This window comes from Neopsephotus bourkii, unplaced genomic scaffold (assembly GCF_033783945.1).
Source record: "Neopsephotus bourkii isolate Nb327-2 ecotype Australia unplaced genomic scaffold, CSIRO-AGI_Nbou_v1 NB_1524, whole genome shotgun sequence".
Classification (NCBI taxonomy): domain Eukaryota; kingdom Metazoa; phylum Chordata; class Aves; order Psittaciformes; family Psittacidae; genus Neopsephotus; species Neopsephotus bourkii.
The window spans coordinates 297,356-314,808 of NW_026902000.1; the positions used below are offsets into that span (position 1 = coordinate 297,356).

A 17,453-nucleotide genomic window follows, 5' to 3' on the forward strand; every position below is an offset into this window, starting at 1 on the left:
AGATTCACTGTAATTATATGATCTGCAAATGTGCAAGGCCCACTACTTTTTTCTTCACATCCCTCCTTTCCATTATTCAAACTGCTTATTCTTTGCTGAACGAGCTACATTTTAGCATATCTAAAAATAATGTGCAGAATTTATGTTTCAGGAGAATGAATACTTATTGCAAGGTAATCTTTCATGGAAGCACTTGCATATCTCAATATATGACTCAGAATAGGGTTCCAACAAACTCTCATAAACAAGATTTATTTTACCATTTAACTGTAATAAAGTTGTGACTTGAATTGTACTGTCTGTAAGTCATACACAAAGGGATGTACATTAATCCTTAATATTAAAGCCCTGTTCTTATTTGGTTAGTGTAAGAGACTTCTCACTTATTTTTATTATTTTTAAAATGCTGCACTTGTCCAATTTGAGAATTGATTGGTTTTTTTTGCTCGTAAAGAGAAATGAGTTTTGTTTAATCCATTTTTTTCTAAATATTGACACCTTCATCTAGTAACAAAATGAGAACTTCAAGTACCTGTGTTCCCTTAACCTGAGTATTTTACACAACTGAACAGAGCATTCAAGGATATGTAAAGTGACTTTTGTTTGGCATTGTGTATGCACAGTGGTAAAAATGACATTTTACTGTGTTGAAATGTTTGAATTTACACTGTACTGTGTGAATGTATTCATTAAAAGAAATGCTTCCAAAGAGGCAAAATATGAACTTACATTGGTTTTCTTTTTCACCTACTTCATCTTTTGAATTTTAATTTGCAGCAATTTTAGTAATTCTTCTTTGCGTAAACTCGATTTTGATCTTATCATGCCTTTGTGGCCTGCTTGGTATTATGCACTTCCCAAGCTTTAATCAAGAGATTTTCTTCAAGCTATACCACAATATTTGATGTCTGCTTTGAAACAGAAATCAACTGAGACTTCTTAGAAGTCGGGCTACCTATCAGGCAGAGACTGGATCGTGGTCTACATATTGCAACTGCTGGATAAACGTTCTTGAACAGAGCTTCTCTAGAATCAAGGGTGAGATCAATTAAGTCAGCCAAATTCAGAGAAATTACTTGCTGGGGAAGAAGGAAAGTGGGGAATGAGTTTAAGTAAATCTTAAAAAGCTGTGCCATCCAAATGCAAAGAAACCTGGGAATTTTTCTGCTTTGAAGGATGAGCTTACTTACCTCTGCAGGAGATGCTTTACTAGAGTTGGTTATATATAGCAAAAGACATATAAAATTTATATGAGTGAAACCCAAAGAAAGAATAATGAATCTTTTCCTTGATGCTTAAATGATACCCGTACTGGATTATAGCTAGTACTTAACATGATTTACTTGGAAGGTGAATAATGGCCACATTTCACCACCTCTGTATGTAAGTGCTCAGCACGTGGTGTTCCTTGAAATCCTTTCATCTGTCCTACTTTGCACATAAAAATTATTCATAAAGGATATATAAAGTCCTTCCTACTCTTTTTCCTCCAGTTCTCCAAGCTGAAAAATATTTTAGGGATCTTCAGTATGTTCAACAACCTTTTTTTTTTTTTTTTTAAGATACAAAATACACATATTTAGTCCTACACAGCAGTACAGCTGTATACAAGTTTGTTGATAATACTTCCATACCTCTTTCATGCATAATCTAAAGGTCAGTATTATTTTCCTTCTGGACAAAGCTGATTGCTACATGAGGAAAAAGATTTAGTTATGCAAGACAAAACTTTGAAGGCTTCACTACAGGCAATATTTCCTCATCATAACTTGTACTGTTACTCTTTACTTTAAAATGCAATTGAAGCCTACATAAGGACCCTGAGATTGTTGCCTTTATGTCACTGTCTGTGGTCCAGTTGTACAGCCAAAAAGCCCAGGTTGTAAAGGAGAAATGGCACAAAGAGGCAGACAAGCTGCTTTTTAGTTTAGGACTAATATTTTTCAAGCATAACCTTTTGTGTCTCACTATTTTGCTCCAAATCATTGATACCTTGCAGAGAAAGTCTGAAACAAACTTGAGGGAGGTATTTTTATGAAGAATGTTCAGTGATTGACACAGTGGCGATTGTGGAGGACTGAGAAACACTTTTTTTTTTTTGTGTGTAGTGAGTCACAAATGCTCCCTTCCAGCTACAAGAGCTCTTCCCTTCAAGGTTTGTTTGTTAACTATTGCAACCATTACAGGTGGTTTTTTGCTTGTGTTTTGTAGGACTCCTAGTGTTATAGTTGTGGCCAGTTCCTTCAATTTTTGTTGTGCAATTCCTGTCTCAATTTGCAGGTGTAAATTAATGAAAGGTAAGTGAGAGTAAGATCATTCCATGCTAAGAATTAGCTGAAATTTCCATCTTTCTCATTTAGCTCTTGCTAAGTGATGTAAATATATGCAAAGGATAACAAGTTACAGTGACCCTGCAGTGTGCAAATGAACAAAAGTAACTGAAATCTGAGATTGATGTTTAATTTTGTCCTTTTGGAGTCTTCTCTCAGTTCATACTGTTCCTGTGCAAATGCTTCTTTCTCTTTAGTCTTATTCTCACTTTTTCTATTGCTGAAACAAATGCTGAAGACCATTGTCCTCCAAACATTAATGGTAGTATCTTGTTTAATAGACAGTGTTACCTACCATTTGCTCATAAAGTCTTCATCCAGCTCCACTCTGCTGTCATTTAACACCTTTTATCACATAGGGAGTCTCTGGATAGTGATTACTTTGAAGGGTAGCTAGGGAAGTGTGGAGATGCCTCTGGCGTGAGGCCAAAGTCTCCCAGCTGATGAGAAAAGCCTGCTGGAGTCCAGACCACCAGCAAAGCAATGGGAGTTTGTTTTGCCTAGTCATGGAGAGGCCTGCTGAGAAAGGCAGCATATAAACTCTGCTCTAGGCCTATAGCTTGACTTCAAAAATGTTATGTTCTGTTCAGTGTATGCATTTTAGATGAGACCTCAGTAAATCATAGAACGATAAAATGGTTTGGGTTGGAAGGGATCTTAAAGCTCACCCAGTTCCAACCACCTGCCATGGGCAGAGCACTAGAAGAGATTGCTCCAAGCCCCGTCCAACCTGGCCTAGAACACTGCCAGGGATGGGGCAGCCACAGCTTCTCTGGGCAACCTGTGCCAGTGCCCCACCACCCTCACAGGGAAGAGCTTCTTCATAATATCTAACCATAGGCAGTCCTTTGCAGTCTTCACATCTTTCAAAACAGAGGTGCCTAAATGCCATGGTCACACTAGCAGCAAGGGAGATCTTGATTGTCAACTGATGAGCATTATGTGTCCTTTTATTTAATTAATCAACGAAAGTATTTATGGATTAACTTAGATGGGAATTAATGTGGATAAAAATGCAAGTCTATCATTTCCTTGCAATAGTACTTTGAGACAGTATTCCTTCTTCATAGATTTTCCTTTTACAGAGGTACTCCATGTTTCTTGAACTTGCATTCTTTTTGTGCTTTGACCGCTGTGAGATTTTAAATCCGTTTGTGCCCCAGAGCAAGAAAATGTTTTCATTCTGTTCAAGAAAGCCTGTTGACAATAAAGCATCAACAAAGTTGTTTATTCTTTCAAAGATAGATTTCTTCTTCAGTATCTATGCTCATCCAGTTTAAAATGTAAAGCTGCTTATCATGCAAGTCATGGAATTCTTTAGGATTTTAAAAAAAAGGAAACATGTCAAATAACAGCGCAATACTTCCCAAGTGCTTATCTAGCAGACTAGAGAACCCTGATATTTCACTTGAATCAACTGTTTAAATAAGCAGTTTAATGACAGTCATTATTTGTGCAAGATTTGCTTATGTAGCAACTTGAGTATTTATACAAAGAATAGAAGCCTGATGAAACAGAGTTAAGAAATGCATGCAAGCACAATTAGATCTGTGCCAAACCATCTTGTTTCACATTTTTTACATTAGAGGATTAACTCTTCTTCCATAAATGGAGAAGTTTGTACCACTCCATAGAGAAGTTAAAAAAGGTCCCTCTGAATTTTAATTAGGTTGATTATACTCTGAGAAAAATCAGAAGCCTTCTTCCTATTGAGTCCATTTGAATATGTTACAAGAATCTACTTTTTATCTGGCATGCAGGTTTCCATTTGCAGGCAAAAACCCCTTAAAATGATCCAGGAAATGTGTTTCTACTTGCTGAAGAGTACTTAATAGTGGGGCTTTTGCAGTCACAACTTTCCTTATTAGCATGGAGTAGGATTCATCTTATCTACAATGTCTACAGTCTAAGTGCTTATATCTAATGGGCATAAATTATCTGATATGTTATACATGCATCTCACTTCAGGGTGAGATGCATAGCTCATTGTAGTGCCTACTTATCTCCACGGAGTATGATGAAACCTTAGGGAAAGCATCTCTGATGTAGGCTTCTGCAGTGTAGATATTGATTTCTGATCTGATAGATCCTCCCATGTGAGTCCCATTAATGGGAAGATAAGTCTATTATTTTAATTAACATTTTTTAACCTATGGAAATAATTTTCAGTTATACTGCATGGTTTGGGTTTTTTTTTGTTTTGTTTTGTTTTAGGAATTTGGTCTTTGTTAGCTGCACCATTGTAGCTCTCATGTTTTTTGAAATCACTTTCACTTTGAGGGCAGAAGGAAAGATTAGGCACTGAGCAAATACTGTGTAAACTTTTGCCCTTCTGTGTTGTGGCTCTAAATGTTGTGCCCATCTGAAGAGTGGCTCTAAACTGTTCTATTTGTGGAGCCATTTACTTTCTTTTTTTGAAAGACATTAGTGGAGTCTTTCTGCTCTCATTAAGGGTGACAGTATGCATAAATAAGTTTTTCCACTCAACATAACTTGATCTCTGTCCAGTCTCTTGAGCAATGTATTCCTGTGTCTGTTCTTTTCATTTGACGGTGTGCAGTATATGTAAAAATAAATCACTGAATGTGCAGCAGGAAATGGTGCAAGATTTTCTCAGGAGAACTGGTCAATATGTGTGCATTTAGGAGAATATTTTCTAAAAAGTTTGTGTTTGAGTGTTCTTGAGTTCACTTTACGTATGTGTTCTGATAAGTGCATTTGTCCAGAAAAATGCTTGTGTAACTGCTGGGTTGGTAATAAATAACTGTAGAAATATATTCAGCAGTAATACCATGTGATCAGTACATAATTCTAGACTGTAGAATTTGAGTTGTCTGCAATCAAGTGCTTGGAAATGAATTTATAGACTAAGAGCTAATATTTTTCGGCAATGATTTTTAATACAAAATAAATTCAGTGACAAGTGTGGTGTATTCATGGGCAACTGAAGAATTAAATTAAACCGCTTTCCATAAACTGTTTTCCTACCCTAGCTGTAAACAACACAAACGTTAAAATATTCTTTGCAGAATACAAATAGACATTTACATTAAAATTCACGGTGTAATCAGAAAGAGAATGCAGGCCAGACAGTAAATTACCATTAATGATAATCATTTCTTTGTTTGTAGAAGTCTTGGCTTTTACATGCAGTGCTATTTTAGTGAAGAACAGTAAAGAATATTTAATTCTTGGGGAACATAATATAGACAGATATGCATATTTGCATATAGGAGTTTATTTTATTGTAACAAAATAGGTAATGTAGATATATCTGCATCATTCAATGTAGCCACTCTACTGAGACTCATCTATAGCTCATGTATTCCCTTGCAGATACAGCTCTGTTAGCTGAAAATGTTTCTGCCTTAGCTACTTCCCTTTATTCCCCGTCTTGTCCTTCACCCTTTAGGGTTTTGCTGGATGTGGTGCTTCACAACCATTTTCTATTGAAATAAGAGGATAAAATAACCTGATAAATTAACCAGTGTGCGTTACAGATGCAACTTTGATTGAAAGGACACTGTTGATAAGTGTCCTTTCAGTGTGACATGGAACAGGGACTGCTTTAGAGGAGTCATGGTTTTATCAGTCACATCCAGAAAGGGATGTACACTCAAGCCCTGGCAATCCTCCAGCCTGTGAGGTAATACATCTGAATCTGCATAGCACTACTTGAGATTGTGACTCTTTTGGGGATGCAGTGCTATGCTTACATAGATGTGTTCTGCGGCCCTGTTTCAATACTCAGCAGTATATCACACTGTGCTGGGCAGCACAAATTCTTCACTATGCTGAGGAATGGTGTGGGATACACGTAGAGGTTGATTCATAAAAGAGAATTAGACAGAAGCAGTCAAAGCACAAAAATATGCAGTATGTCTTTATCCCACACACCTTTTCCTCTGTAGATCTCAGTAGGACACAGAAATTTATTCCAGGCAGACAGAATTAGTATGTTTTGACTAGGGAAAGCATAGCTCTGCTATTGATGGAGAGTCATAGGAGCTTTCAGATACCTGCTCCACTGCTGGAAATGATGGTATGAAGCAGTGAACAAATCCAATTCTACACACTTGGAGGTTTTTTGATGACTATTCACAATTTATTTTTAAAGTAGTATTAATGTGACCTACCACTAATGGATTCATGTTTGGTTTACAGAACAAGTAACACATTAATTTACAACAGTATGAATCTCTGCCACAAATATGCCTGTGATGTTCTCCAGAATCTTTTGTTACAAATTGCAATTTAGTTGAAAATCAAATTAGGCAGTGAGCTTTCATGGAATCCTGTCCCTCTGGTTTGTAAGCCTGCAAAGAAAATAGATCAGTGGCATTCCGGTTTACTTTCACAGCCAGATCAATTATGAAAATGTTGCCATGTCAGTGAAGCTGCTTTGACTCAAGGCCACATTCTTACCCTCCCACACTAGTAAGTCTGATACAGATGATGAACATGAATAAAGGATCTCTGGTTTCAGGGGACTGTTGTGCTCAAAGATTGTTCATCTTCAAATTCTGTCTTATCCATCAAAGTGTTTGAACCTCAGGTTATTTTGAAAGATTATTTTCTGTGTGAGAACAAGCATCTAAGATTTTCTTTGAAGTATATTCATATTTTCAGAAAATAGCTTTCCTATAATGTAGTTCTAAAGAAATCCACATGCAAGGACTGAATTTTAGGCACATTTTCACAGATTTCCATAACCATGAAGTGCAATTTGCCATGGCTTTGAGACTATGACAATATTTCCATCTAAGGAAAATCTTAATTTTTAAGGTATAAAGACAGAATAAAAAGTTCTGGGTGAAAGAAAAAACAATTTACCTAGTCTGATTTGAGACATCAACTGTAATAGGTAATTACTTCCTTTTTGTTATTCTTCTTCCTACAGTGTAACAAATAACATATTTCTGCAGTTCATCTCTTTCTCAGAGAAAAGTGAAGTATGGCTTCTTCAGAGCTGGATTGTTCTGATATTTTTGGATAAGATCAGGTAATTGACATATAGGGAATCCACCATGTGACTTACGCTGTGATAATTTATAGCATTTACTGCTCAGGTTTGAACAACAGCCTAATAAATCACAGTTGTATCTGGACAGAACAAAAACTCAAAAAACAATTCACTGAAGTAAAACCTAATAAATACATGCTGTCTTAGGCTGAAGCTGATTTAAGTCTTTTTACTGAAATGATTACCTAGTTCAAGACAATTCTGTTAATAAAAAACAAGAAGACTTTTTTTTTCAATGAAAAATGAAGAGCAGTGAACAAACCAGTATATTCTAAAAGTAATCTCTGTGCTTTCTGTCTGCCAAAAACCGGTTTAAAACCTTTGAAAATACGAAAGGACTGTCTCAGAATAGTCCCTGATTGCTTTAGTAGTGGCTATCCTCTTCAAACTCATGGTGAGCTAGGGAAATTGAGAAGCTGAATCCACAGGATTGGTGTGTCTGGAAAAGGAGCAAAAAAGGTAGAATAGTGGAAGTTCATTAAAGATAGTTTTGTTTTCTGGATGCAGTTTGAGCTTAAAGGGAGGTTCAAAATCCTGTAGAGATTTGACAGCTCAGCATGCAGTAAACTCAATTTGTTGTAAAAATTATTTCTTTTGGCAGTAACACTGATCTATGAATATTAATGATTTAACTTAGCATATATTAGAATTCTGTAGATGGCATCCACAGGAGCTCTGTAGAGGCTCTTCTCTATCTCACCATCCATGAAATGTAATTCTGTTTCAAGGAAAGAAAAACACAACAAAGCCTCTTTAACTTGTCTATGAGTCTACTTGACTCACGGTTGGCTTTCAGCTGTATAACGTTCCTCCTAGCCTGTTGGAAGCTGAGATGTATCTCCATGTAAGGCCTATAGCTGGCATTTGCAATCAATAGGCTTGATATGTGCTGCCATTATGCCTCTTGAGTGGACACAAGAGAAAAACTGCTTACCACCAAACACCTGCTTTCTCTGTAATTGCATTGAAGGAACTTCTGCTGCTAATGTATGCAAGGGATGTAGAATTAACATCTTCTTTAAACTTTTAATATTATGAGGAGCCAGGAATACAGTTAAGGTTCTGCTTGTGCTCCAAATCATGTAGTAATCTTTGCTCTTCTCAAGGAAAAGCAATAAGTGGAGTGAGCACAGAACAAGTCAGAGGTAGAGAGGTTCTCAAATATACATCCTAATTTGGCAACTAATTGTAGGATTGTCCAGCATGTCATTGCTACCGGCAGTGGTAGTGCAGAGCTCTGTATGCTTAGGATCCTGGACAGATCCTGGGAGCAGCTGCAATTTAAAACAAATTAATGTTTTGGCTGAATGGTGTGGGGAGCAAGGACAGCTGGCAGCTCCCTGAAGGCAGATGAGCTGGGTGCTGAGGGTGACAGGTTAGGAGCAATTACTACATCAATCAGGGGCCTGAAGTTGAGTCAGTACTATCAGGGCCATGATCAGAGACGATGACTCAGATCAGCCTCTGTTCAGTGATTGCCTAGCAAGTCCATGGTGATAAGGTAGGTCCCAGGAAAAGGCAGAAAGTGAAGTCACTGGGCAAGGGTCAAGGATTAAGGAGGTGCAAGACCAGCCACCTGCAATCGTAAAGGGCAAGACCTTCAGCTTAAATGCTGCTTCCAAGGAGAGGAGAGGGGAGCCTACACTGAGATTCCTTCCAGCTATTCCTTCATACCAGGTCTTAGCAATGAACTGGCACTGAGTGTGTAGGAAGCTAAACTCCCACAGCCAGTAGGGCCTGGCGTCAGAATCATGGAATCATAGAATAGTTTGAGTTGGAAGGGACCTTTATAGGTCATCTAGTCCAAAAAGACCCCACAATGACCAGATGTCCAGTGGACATCTTCCACTGGATCAGGTTGTTCAGAGAGCTGTTTAGCCTGACCTGGAATGTTTCCAAGGATAGGGCATCTGTCAGCTCTCTGGACAACCTGTTCCAGTGTTTCACCACTCTCATTGTAAAAAACTTCCTCCTTGTATCTAGTCTGAACTTATCCTCTTTTAGTTAAAACCATTATCCCTTGTTCTATTTCTGCATGTCTCTCCCCATCTTTCCCATAAGCCCCCTTTAGGTATTGAAATGCCACAATAAGTTCTCCTCAGAGCCTTCTCTTCTCCAGGCTGACTAACCCACATTCTCTCAGCCTTTCCTCATAGTGAAGGTTTTCCAACCCTCTGATCATTTATGTGGCTCTCCTCTGCACCTGCTCCAATAGGCTGTTGTCTTTCCTATGCTGAGTACTCCAGAGCTGGATGCAGTATTCTAGGTGAGCTCTCGCTAGAGCAGAGTAGAGGGGCAGGATGTTATACCCTTTAAGCTGGATGCTTAAGAAATAGTATTCCAACTTGTGCCAACTTATTCATGTAAAAGATGGTCTTTACTTCTCCTCACAATACAACAGCCTTTGATTTTGCATGTGTGTGTACGTATAAACATGCACATATGGGATATATTGTAAAGTGTACTTGTTTGGATATATATTTATATTGTTTGTGCCCATATGTTAATATGTGTTACTAATGTTCAGGCTAAATATCAAACTGTATGTTTTCTGTTTTTTTGTTTGTTTTTTTTTGTTTTTTTTTTTTGTTTCATTTTATTTTGGTGCCTTTAACAAATGTGAGGAAAGCTTCTCTAGAAGAAAATCAAAATGAGACTAAAGTAGCCTTACCTAGGTGCAAAATTGATAATGCAGCAAAAAGAAAAACCTGAAAAAAATCCCTTATTAAAATCTAATAGCACACTGCAGGTGGTCACAACCATATCCGTGTAAATCATAGCAGACTAATGATCTGATCCTGTTCCCTTATTTAGGCAGTTGTCATTCCAAACCCCTTATCGCCCACAAATGTCTGCCTATCGCTCTGTCTAATCTTAGTCAATGTTCAGCAGTGAGTCATATGCATTAGTCATGTAGGTATGCATAAGTGTGATCATCAACAAACAGATTGTATGAAACATAAGGATTAATGTATGGAAAGGCAGAACTTTGATGTTGGAGCTATTCCTTGCCTTGGAAAAGGGACATTGTTCCTCCTAATGAGTTACCAACCTGTTAAAGGCTTAGGCAGTTCTGGGAATAGTCATTAACAATCTGTCTGGGCAGGGAGACAGTTTGGAGGAGGCCCAGGAAATATTAGCATATCCAAAGCAAGAAATAGTGCTCTGTTGCTTCAGTAAAGGAAGGTTCCAACCCTTCCTAACTAGGTTCGTGTGTGCTGGAGAGAAGGTGGGGACCCATCTGGTGTGTTTGCACCTGAGTAGTCTCAATGGGGGATTTGGTCAATAAAAGATAAAAGGTCTAGCCCTGAAGTCTGGGTTTCACAAAGCTGAGAATTGTATGCCAGTCTGTTAGAGCTAATTGATGTGCAAAGTAGAGGTGATTCTCCTACCTTCTCTGTAAATTCAGAGGATGGAAGAGGATTTTTTTGCAGGGGGCAGGGACCAAGGATAGATGGACAGAGACCCACAAGATAACTACATTCAAATTGCAAGGCTGTTGCAGGAATCTGAGAGGTAGAAGTGACTTGAGGTGAGATATGTAGGAGTGTGCCTGAGCATCAGGAATACGAAGAGTCTGGAACAGCAATGCTAGAGGGAGAAAGTAATTTAAAGTAAGTAAAACTTTGACATTTATCTGGTCTCATAGTGGTTTTGCTCTGCCACTGCCAGTTACAAAATCTAGAACTAAGGAAGATATTTGAGCTGAGAACATCCTGTTATGAAATTTAATAAGTACTGCTAGTACTATTTCATCCAGAAATGCTTCCACTTACTGTGAAAGAATTACATTCTCTGCCTCCTCTCTCTCCCCCTCTTTTTCCAACAAACTTCAGAGTCATCTGTCCACGTTTTTGTTCAGGAATCTTAATGTGTGAGCTACAGTTGGGAATTGCATCTTAATATGATTCTGATTTGTATTAACATATCTGACCATCATGAGAATGAAAGGAGGACAGTATGGGATTGTTCCAACACCTCTATTTTATTTACATTTTCCCATTTCCTGTTTTCTTAAGCAATATCTAAAACTCTCATAAAAGTCTAAAGCAAGTAACTGTTTAGATGCCAAGAAAAAAAATTGTATTCCTGTTTATCACAAGGATATAAAGCATAATGTTTTAATTGCAGGCAAGAGAGCATAGCTGGAAGCATCAGCCAGAATAGTACTGTCAGAACTATTTCTGCCTCTAAACGGTTGGCTTTGAGCAGAACACCAAAGATGACAAAACTCAGGAATCATTTTATGGGGCTGCTGATTCTGAAAGTAAGATACCAAACATCTGTTTCTGGCTTGTTAGCTTGTAAGTTACCTCTATGTGGGGAGAAAGATGTTTGCTTGTTGTATTTTTCCTTACAGCTTTACCACAAAGTTTTACTGAGTTTCCTTTTTTATGCTTGATACCTATTTATACACAAAGCTGTCTTGGAAATCTGATGTTTTGTGTCTGGATCTGCTGCCTTAATGAGAGTATGGTTCAGTATCTCAGTGATGCTTTCACCCATTCTCCACCCTGCAGTCAAAGAGGGCACTCCTTTAATACTCCTTTCCCTTTTCCAAAATTTGCTGGCAGAGTTCTGGATCAATTTATTGAAGGACAAAGAACCATGACATATGTTATCCAAATAACACATGCTGCATCAGACAGATTGTCCCTAAGGGATGTCTTGGTGAAGACACCCAGGCTCTGTTTGGCCTGTAAGCCCCAAGGGTACACCCAGATTCCTTGAGTTATGTCCATGTTGCACACCAGATAGGAGCTTTGTGCCAGACCTGTTTCATAGACCTGTGCAGAGTTGTCTTAGGAGGCTTTTCTAACACTTCTGTGTCATGCCTGTCTGTTCAGTGAGGAGCCTGATCACCTTCCAAAATGCCTGATACAGAGCACCTGACCTATTGAGGTGCTGCCGTCTTCACATCATTTTCACTGCTGCTTGCTGTAACAGAATATGAGAAAACTGGAGAGTCCAGTAAACACAGATGGGAAGAAAGATTAAACCAATTGTGAGGCCAGCTGCCTAAATTATCACTACCCAACGTTTGCTGGACATAATATGAACTGTGAAGGATATCACTCTCATGCTTCAGGGCTTTATCAAACATGAAGGGTCCAGATGCTGGAGCTAAATTACCTGGTAATGTTTTTAACTCCTGTGTCCTTTTGGAACAACAAAGGACCTTCTCCTTTCTGTGTACCGAAGGTACAACTGAAGGGTGCTACCCTTACACTTGCCAGTTTTTTTTCCCCCATCCTATCCTGCTAAGTCCCATTGTCCTTCTGTTTCTCCTCCAACTTTTCTCAGCATGTTTAACAGGTGACCCTTCTCTTATTAGAGGGTATCCTGAATGTAGGATATGGAAGGAAGTTTTTCTTATTGAAATAACTAAAGAGGGAGAAAATTTAGAGTTTTCTGTCAGAGCTCAGACTCGGGTGCTTCCTACTAAGTTTAATCTCCTAAAAATCCTTAGAACTAAACAAGATACTGGGCGTCTAACACATATGCCCATGCCCTAAATCTCTAAATGTGGCCCACAGTTTTAGAAAAGTCCCTAATTGCTTATTGTGAAACAAGTAAACTTTTTTTTTTTTTTCTTCTTCTGAACAGGAAATGTGATCAGAATAAAGAATATGGTGTTCCCAAAAAGCAGAACTTTTTTTTCTTTTCTTCATGGGACAACTTTCCCTAGCCTCTGCTTGTTTGAATGCCTGTAATTCGCTTAAAGGAGCAAGAAACACCAGCCCACCACTAACAAAATGAAGTCTTATGTAAGGGTAAGCTTTTTCAGCTTACTTCAAAGGATATCCACTGAATTTGTGGAGGTTGCTTATTTTCTGTGGGGGACGATATTGTCCTTTAATTAGGCTTTTCAAATGTAAATTCCAAGCAGTGAAACATTTTAAGGATAAAAGCGTTTGTTTGTGGCATAATGCCTCAAAGTATCAACAAATCTGAGTCTGTAATTTCCATATGTTTTGATTACTTCCTATAAGAAGAGGCTTCTTGCAAAGCAAAACTTTTAGCTCCCCCCCTTTTTTTTTTCTTGTTAACACTCTTGCTGCATCTACTCTAAACTTACACCTGGTACCCATACTCTCTTGCAGCCGACATATGACTGTTTGAGTGGGAACAAAACCACTTTGACAGATGGGCATATATTCAGGGATGCCAAACAACCAGTGCCTGCACTAACTTTGAATACTAACAGGCCATTCATAGCCACTAGTGGCAGAACAACAGCCTATTCACAGCTCCAGGTCATTAACAGAGAAGGGGGAGAGCAGAACATGTAGTCAAATTAATAAACCTGAAGATGATGTCGTTGGTTATAATGCTATAAAATTAGATAATAAATTAGAATAAATTGCCTAACGTCTGAATTTAGAGAACCGTGTTAGATAATGCATAGAAGGAAATCGTACATCTTCAGTGTAAGCAGCTCTCTATATGGCCAGCTGCTGAGAAACTTTGAAAGAAATCCAAAAGAAATCCAAAATAAGTTATTTGTCTAGCCTTTTATAAATAGCTTTTTTGGCTGCAGCAGTGAGGTTTTGTAGCTTACTCAAATCATCTTCAGAAGTGATCCCCAGTACTGGACCATTCCTACTGATCAGCTATTCATGCAGACATATTCTGGCAATATTTTTTAGGGGAGGAGACAGGCTCTCTGGTCTTCCTCAGTTGCTTTCTAGAGCTGCCAGTGCAATGAACCAGGTATGCAGCAGCAGTGTTCTGCAGCTGCTGCATTAGTTCCACATCACCTTTCAAAGAAAGATTTTTGAAATGAAAGAAATTACATAGAAGATAAGTTGCCAAGTAGAAAGAAGCAGTTCAGCTGGCCCATGTTCATGTACTCATCACATGTTCTTCTGGGGATACAGGCTTGCAACCTGTGAATAAACTACCCCTGCTCCGGTGAACTACACACTACTGGCTTTTGTACACTGCACTCTGCAAGGATTTGTTCCACCCCCCCCCCCCCCCCTTTTTTTATTTTGCTTACAAGGAAAGCCTGAGACCTTGAGGGATGACAGTGTCTATCTCCTAATTTTTAATAATTAATTTCTAGGCAGAGATATCAAACCTGTTGTTAGGGGCTTTGAGTAAAAAAACTTGGGGGAAAAAATTTGGAAGGGAAAAGACTTTTCATTTAGGGCTTATTAATGTGGCCAGAATTGCACATGGGTCTTTGTGCTTGGTGTTTTCTCTTGGCTAGCTTCAGGCTTTCAAAAACATTTACTGAAAAGAAAACACTAGGCTCAGGGGCTTAGATGGAATTTGGGACATCTGAGTAGCTCTCAGAGTGCATAAAATAAGCTGGCTTTTATCTGGACTAAGGTTGTTGACTCTTTTGGGGCATGATTGTTTAGAATTTAATTTACAGTTTTGGCTACATGGTACAGATTTCATTTAACTGTCCCTTCAGGCACATACAGAAATTTGTTTATGAGTGAGATTTTTCCAGCCCAACTGTAGCTTTGTTACCAGGGCCTAAGGGGTGAATAACACTTCCTGGCCTTCTACAGCTCTAAACTTAGAATTTTTTAATGATGACCTCCTGTTGTGGCTCTTTCCTCCAAGTTTCCTGTTACATTTTTTCTATGCACATGTTTTTTCAATTTGGAAGAAGCATATACTTTGGATTAATGAAAGGAACAGAAAAAGAAATTCCCCTTCTGAAAGAGAAAGCATTTTCCTCAGATATTGTTCTCTCTTTAACATTCACATTAATCCACATGTGGTGGTTTTGGCCACACTGACTTGACATGTGGAAGCAGCACTTGATTTAGAAGTTGCTATGGAAAAAGAATAGAACTAAAATGTCTCTATTCTGTTTTAAAAGGTATTTATGATTAATTTCCAAGATAGCAGCATAGATCATTAGAACCTTGTTTTTAGGAATAAAGTGCCAGTTCTGGTCATAGTCATAACTGATTCAACAGGCTTGAGTGGATGGAGATTTTGTCTTGTTTGGAAACTGGAGAGATCAGATTCGTTACTGTACTCTGCTAAAAGAGTGCAACTTTTTTCTAAAATCTTTCTCTATATTACAGAATCATTGAGATTGGAAAAACATGTACATGTAGAAACATATGTAGAAACATATAATTACTATAAGAATAGACAAATGTACCCTGGTGGGATTTTTTTTCTGGTCCCTGATCTGATAAATATTTTTATGTATCTAAATACATAATAGTTTCAGGAGAGAAACCAACCCAGCCTAGAGAGCTCTTGCAAGCACAGGTGAGCTATGGACCACACTACATGTCTTTTTTAGCAAAACAGCTTTTTGCAGTTCTGTTCCTTTCTGCCTGACCAGGGAAAGGCAGGAAACACAGGCCCATGAGTGCTACAGAGCAGCAGCAACATGTGCTCATTTCTGCCCTGTTGCTTGTGACAGGAGCAGGAGGCATGATGTTTGTGGTGGGTGCATGCAAACGTAGGACATCCTGCTCATTTCAGCTGTGTTCAAATCCAAAGTGGAGAATGTGAGAGGCTGCTTTCTGCTTGTAGCCCTGACAGGCAAGCCCTATACTGGATTTTCTGATGCATGTAACACATATTCTGGCCATGGCCCATGGGAATTACAGATGGACTTTAAGGGATAGATTGAATCATGGAAGTCATATGACCTGATCAGCTGAGGACAACTGTTTCTCAATTTCTAGTCTTTACGGTTTAAATCTACCCTTGGGACAGGTGGTAGCTGCATTAGAGACAGCTGTGTGTTGTGCCAAGACCCAGCACTATAGCTAGCTTGCTTTTGAGGGTTTTTCTTACGTATGTATGTGCTCTTTAAAGGCTGTTTATTTTCAAAAATCAATATTTTGAAAGGCAGAGGAAATCCTGTTAAATATTGACTTTTTCTTTAAATGCCAGTTGTGAACCTTCCATCTGCTGATCACTTTCTAGACAGATGCCTGAAATAAGATATTCCCCCTCTCCTACCTCTAAAGTATCCTCCTTGCTTCTTTGCTCCTGCAGCCCTTCCTCCTGCTCTTCACACCAATCTTTGAATTTCTGTTCCCCTACATCCTTATAAAATGCTTAATTTTTACTCTTTCTACCGTTTTACTGAAAGTCTTGCATTTTGTTTTCCTCTTTCCAATTTTTATCAGATACAAACTGCTATATTTGGGGCATTAGCAGGGATAAACTACTCCTGCCAAATAACTAGCAACTAATAGATACAGAAGAACCTATGAAACTGTGCACCAGGCACCACTTTTTTGCTCTGATCTATTTTTAGTGGATCCATTACAATCTGAAGTGCAGGATATGAGCTGCAAACTGAATGCTTGCACAGTACCAACTGCAACTGTTCAAGAACTTAAAAGGCCTCAGAAATGTAACGGTATGGGTATTCATCTCCACACTCTGGTGCTCTTGGTGCTGATCTATCACAAGGAGTGAAGGCTGGGTTTTTCCCTCTTACACGGTTAGGAACAAAAAGGGAAACACTGGGATCAGAACAGAGGGCCACACTGTGATATGCAGTCACATCAGGGCTGGCCTAGGATGAGATCTTTTCAAAACAGCTTCAGCCTCAGCTTTGTCCATCTGTTCTATTGCCTACTTCTGTAACAGGAGGTAGAAGCACCTGTGGGAAGAAGAGTTATCATTATGATGCTTTAAAGCTCTTAAGTCATAGTTTAGCCTGGCCTGGATAGAAGACTGTGGTCTGGCTTAGGTAATTTTGTACTACCTCCAGTAGCATGCCAAGGCAGACCTGGTTCGGAAGGCATTTAGACATATTAATAATGTCTGAGTGGAGAGCAGAGGTGGTTAGACTACTCTGGGGGGATTTGGGCTCCTACCTTGTCTGAAGTGACTTGGGTATCAGGCCGTTCATGTCCATTAGCTTAGAGCTTGCTAAACCGCTTCTGTTGAAATTATTACTCTTTCACATGAATAATTAAATATTTGTTGGATTAAGGACAGGCCACTTTACATAGGTCTAATGTTTATGATATATCTGAATGAGAAGAGTCATATGAAGAGTCTTTCTACCAAGAGAATACTCACTTTCTCTGCAGTACAGAACAAGACCTTTTGCACTTTAGAGCAGAGATGCCTAATCAATCACTTCAGCCTTT

The 17,453-nt window shown here is 38.7% G+C and overlaps 1 long non-coding RNA gene across 2 annotated transcripts in view; it reads left to right on the forward strand.

Moving 5' to 3' along the window:
- Positions 1–17,453, forward strand: part of LOC133221219 (uncharacterized) — a 143,976-nt gene that overhangs the window by 112,999 nt on the left and 13,524 nt on the right. For both annotated transcript variants that reach the window (XR_009727938.1, XR_009727939.1), the window contains exon 2: positions 12,961–13,127. This is a non-coding gene — a long non-coding RNA (uncharacterized LOC133221219). The remainder of the gene's footprint in view (positions 1–12,960; positions 13,128–17,453) is intronic.